General features: G+C 45.8%; 3 non-coding genes across 3 annotated transcripts; all 3 read left to right on the forward strand.

Annotated features, from left to right (window-relative positions):
• Window positions 1–1,940: 1,940 nt before the first annotated feature.
• On the forward strand, window positions 1,941–2,050 carry LOC119296475. The gene has a single exon (XR_005145240.1). It is a non-coding gene; the product is annotated as a small nucleolar RNA Z118/Z121/Z120 (small nucleolar RNA).
• Window positions 2,051–2,178: 128 nt separating this feature from the next.
• LOC119296473 lies at window positions 2,179–2,286 on the forward strand. The gene has a single exon (XR_005145238.1). It is a non-coding gene; the product is annotated as a small nucleolar RNA Z118/Z121/Z120 (small nucleolar RNA).
• Window positions 2,287–2,451: 165 nt separating this feature from the next.
• Window positions 2,452–2,561, forward strand: LOC119296474. Its single transcript, XR_005145239.1, has one exon. It is a non-coding gene; the product is annotated as a small nucleolar RNA Z118/Z121/Z120 (small nucleolar RNA).
• Window positions 2,562–5,022: the final 2,461 nt, after the last annotated feature.

Below are 5,022 nucleotides of genomic sequence, written 5' to 3' on the forward strand. Positions count from 1 at the left end.
GAAACGGGGTCAAAATTGTAATCGTTTATCACAAGCTTGTGCCAAACGTCTATGGAGAAATGTCCTAGAACCATTGTGGCCTTGTGGACCTATCAAGGAAGGAGGCAAAATCATTGGTTCAAACACATACAAAGGTAACACCTTCCTAGTTATTTCCAAACGGAGGTAATATTCCACAGTAATGAAATTTGCATATGAAAAAGATGGTGGAAACACATACACTGAACTACATGAACAAGTCCAATTGCTGTACTAGACTACTAGTACCATTCTCAAATCTACAAGTTCTCATGAAATCTGCACCAGCAGGACATTTTTGAACATCGATTCATCCATCACTCGGGATCCCTGTTGCTTAGAGCATTTGTACTCTACATATTTATCATCAGTAGAGGATTTTGGAAAAACCGCACAAATTGTGCACTAGAACTCAATAACAACAGAGCATCTGTAAACAACATGTCATCAGTGTCTAATGGATCTCTCAACACTAGGTCACAATTACACATCTCTGATTCTCTGAACGTGTGCACAAATGAGTGACACATGCAAATTCAGAGAAGCAGGCCAACACTAATGGGAGATCCGGCGATCATGGCGCCAAAGGATCAACTACATAACAGTTACAACCAGAGAGTTCTATTACACTTGTTGTGCTGCGTTCCACACGGCGAGGAGAATTTTGAGTAGATTCTTCCGTGGCATGGCCGGCGGGATGAACTTGATTCTTGTTGCCTTCTTTACCGGAAACGGCAAAGCGCCGACCTTTGCCGCGGCGGCGGCGGGACGAGGAGCAGCAAACCATCGGTGCTTGAGCGCGGCCGCCGCTGTCAGTCGCTTGTGGGGGTTGCACGTGAGGAGGCCTTGCAACACCTGGAATCCTTCCTCGGACAGCTTCCCTCGAGGGAACAGATCCCACCAGACTTTGTGATTTATTCAGATTCAAGATGTAAGAAGATATGATTTGTGTGTCTCATAATTTGGTGTGCTAGTTTAGTCTCCGGTCAGCTGTTCCGAACAGGAGTATGATTCTTGTTCATTTGGTAGTTTGTATTCTACTCCCTCCGTCTCATAATGTAGGACGTCTTTTGACACTAACTAGTGTGAAAAAATGTCTTACATTATGGGACAGAGGGAGTAACTTACTTGAGATCCCGTTGCTGCAAGGAAAACTTTATTTATTTATTTTCTAGTAATCTGAAGGTACTTATTGGGAGCCTGGCTCTTTTACTTGTGAAGTGCAGCTATTGATCCTGTACTTGTGGTTCTGCGTGGGGAACTTGTGTGAACGGGTAGAGGAGATTTCCAGGGGTTCATGCTAAAGCTTTTGTCTTGTGTTGTCAACAGGCAAGGTACGCGGTGGTAGCCTCAGTCTCCAACCTGGGTGTCTTCCGTTGTCCCTGCTGCCGTGCGGCGGTGGCGGTGTTGTTAGGCATTGGCTACAAAATCGGCATGGTGAGCTCCTCCAGTTCCTCTCCCCCATCTCCTCTGGTTGCTCTGAGCTTGTGGCCATCGAGCCACAGCTATGGTGGTTGCTCTAGGCTCATGTCCATGGTGCTCATATGGGCAATTTACCAAGTATATGTGTATGCAAATGTGTTCTGCATACAAATACTTGGTTAGATATACAATGTACTAGCTCTTCTTATGTTTATATGGATCATAACCTCAAGCTTGAGGGGCTGGTTGTGATGCTAGTCTATTGATACACCACACCATGCTACTGTTAGGCATTTCTCAATGAAAATCTTCACTTGTAATTTTGTGCTGGTTAGACTCTTTTCTTACTTTGTCTGCTTGTGTGTTTGCTGATTTTGTGCTTGTTAGGCTATTTTTCGCCATGAATCCTTTCCTGCTTGAAACGTAAATCATGTACCTCGCTGGGGTCATGGGTTGCATAAGTATGCCTATTTTCTTACCTTTTCTGCTTGTGTGTTTGTTCTTTGTTGTGATGAATCATAAGGACATGATTTGAGTAATGTTAGTTCTTGAAAAAGGCCTCCTTCCTTGATTATAAATCCCAAACTGATCATAAAGGCTGAATTGAACAATAGGTTGATAGGGTGCATACGGAAACCATTTGCCATGCAATCTGTCTTGCTTGAAATGTAAACCATGTACTACACTGGGTTCATGGGTTGCGTAAGTGTGACTAGTTTCATATGCTTGTCTACTGTCTGTTTGCTGTGATGAATCACCAGGACGGTATCTGAGTAATGTTGATATTGAAAAAGACCTCCTTCCTTGATTACACATCCTAAACTGATCATATATTCTGAGCAAACATGCGCAAATCTGAACTTGGCAGCAATCCACAAGCTCTTCTTGCATTTTGAGCACAATTTTATCATTTTTATCAGGTTTCACATCTAAAATAATAACGCACCTTGTGTTGTACTCATGTAGTCATTGATTTGCCGTCCTTGCAACGTTTTGGGTGTATTAACTCCTTAGTTGCTGTGATGCATCTGCAAGGACGGTGTCCGAGTAAAGGTTGCTCTTGAAAAGGTGCTCCTTCCCTGATTATGCATCCAAAACTAATCATATATCCTGAGGAAATGTGTGAAAGTTGTAAATGAACACCTAGTAATGTGCTGGGGGTCTTGTTTTAGATGTGTTCTATCTCAACGCCTTCACCTGGTCCTTGTTGTAACTTGTTAAGCATGGTTCTTTAGATGCTAAATAAGGACTGTCTCTGTAGTTTACTTTTTCAATGCTTGTTTGCTGTGATGAATCTTAAGGACGGTACCCGACAAAGGTGGCTCCTCAGTGAGTTCTCCTTACTTGATTAAACATCCTAAACTGATCTAAAAGGAGTATTTGGTCATTTATTATGCTCTACATGTTTCCTACTTGATTTTTAATAGGGAGCTATTGGCTGGTTGCCTTCTTTTACAAGGCAGTAGTTGTTGGTGCGTTGCCTAGCATCACGATGTTAATGGAGATCAAATTAACATTTTAAAATGTGAATTGAATGTCTGGTAGATCAGTCTGCAGTTGTGATGTATCTGTGTATACATTTCTTACTGTTGCATGTTTTGAATGTATAGCAGCTGAAAGATCATTGCAGTAGCATGCAATTCTTTTGTTTCTCGATTTGACCTCAAGATTATCTTGTTATTTCCCTTGCCCTTCTTGTACAACAGGATTTGATTCGGTACAGAACCATCACCATCACCAATGCAGACGACAGGGGGTTCATCGTGCCAGGCACCTTGGCGCTGCTTCCATGCGACGGCGGCAGCGGCGGTGCTGTACGACATCGTTTACAAGAACAGCCAAGGTGAGCTCCTCTCCTTGGCTCTAGTTGCAACAAAAACAACCCTCTCTGTATCAGTATGCAATTTGGTTTTCTGAGTTTAGTCCCTACTTTAGTGGTACCAAGTGTTGGAAATATGCCCTAGAGGCAATAATAAAAAAGATTATTATTATATTTTCTTGTTCATGATAATTGTCTTTTATTCATGCTATAATTGTATTATCCGAAAATCGTAATACACGTGTGAATACATAGACCACAACATGTCCCTAGTGAGCCTCTAGTTGACTAGCTCGTTGATCAACAGATAGTCATGGTTTCCTGACTATGGACATTGGATGTCATTGATAACGAGATCACATCATTAGGAGAATGATGTGATGGACAAGACCCAATCCTAAGCATAGCACAAGATCGTGTAGTTCGTTTGCTAGAGCTTTTCCGGTGTCAAGTATCTTTTCCTTAGACCATGAGATCGTGTAACTCCCGGATACCGTAGGACTACTTTGGGTGTACCAAACGTCACAATGTAACTGGGTGACTATAAAGGTATACTACGGGTATCTCCGAAAGTGTCTGTTGGGTTGACACGGATCGAGACTGGGGTTTGTCACTCCGTATGACGGAGAGGTATCTCTGGGCCCACTCGGTAATGCATCATCATAATGAGCTCAAAGTGACCAAGTGTCTGGTCACGGGATCATGCATTGCGGTACGATTAAAGTGACTTGCCGGTAACGAGATTGAACGAGGTATTGGGATACCGACGATCGAATCTCGGGCAAGTAACATACCGATTGACAAAGGGAATTGTATACGGGGTTGCTTGAATCCTCGACATCGTGGTTCATCCGATGAGATCATCGAGGAGCATGTGGGAGCCAACATGGGTATCCAGATCCCGCTGTTGGTTATTGACCGGAGAGCTGTCTCGGTCATGTCTACATGTCTCCCGAACCCGTAGGGTCTACACACTTAAGGTTCGGTGATGCTAGGGTTGTAGAGATATTTATATGCAGCAAACCAAAAGTTGTTCGGAGTCCCGGATGAGATCCCGGACGTCATGAGGAGTTCCGGAATGGTCCGGAGGTAAAGAATTATATATGGGAAGTCGAGTTTCGGCCATCGGGAAAGTTTCTGGGGTCACCGGTATTGTACCGGAACCACCGGAAGGGTCCCGGGTGTCCACCGGGTGGGGCCACCCATCCCGGAGAGCCCCATGGGCTGAAGTGAGAGGGGAACCAGCCCCTGGTGGGCTGGTACGCCCCTCCCTTTGGCCCCCCTGCGCCTAGGGTTGGGAACCCTAGGGAAGGGGGCGCCTCCACTTGCCTTGGGGGGCAAGGCACCCCCTTGGCCGCCACCCCCCTTGGAGATTCAATCTCCTAGGGCCGGCGCCCCCCCAAGGGTCCCTATATAAAGAGGGAGGGAGGGAGGGCAGCCGCACCCTTGCACTTGGCGCCTCCCTTCCCCCTTGCTAGACCTCTCCCTCCCGCAAACGCTTGGCGAAGCCCTGCCGAGATCCCTGCTGCATCCACCACCACGCCGTCGTGCTGATGGATCTTCATCAACCTCTCCTTCCCCCTTGCTGGATCAAGAAGGAGGAGACGTCACGCTGACCGTACGTGTGTTGAACGCGGAGGTGCCGGCCGTTCGGCGCTAGGATCTCTGGTGATTTGGATCACAACGAGTACGACTCCCTCAACCCCGTTCTCTTGAACGCTTCCGCTCGATCTACAAGGGTATGTAGATGCACTCTTCTCTCT

Source organism: Triticum dicoccoides, chromosome 4B (genome assembly GCF_002162155.2).
Source record: "Triticum dicoccoides isolate Atlit2015 ecotype Zavitan chromosome 4B, WEW_v2.0, whole genome shotgun sequence".
Classification (NCBI taxonomy): Eukaryota; Viridiplantae; Streptophyta; class Magnoliopsida; order Poales; family Poaceae; genus Triticum; species Triticum dicoccoides.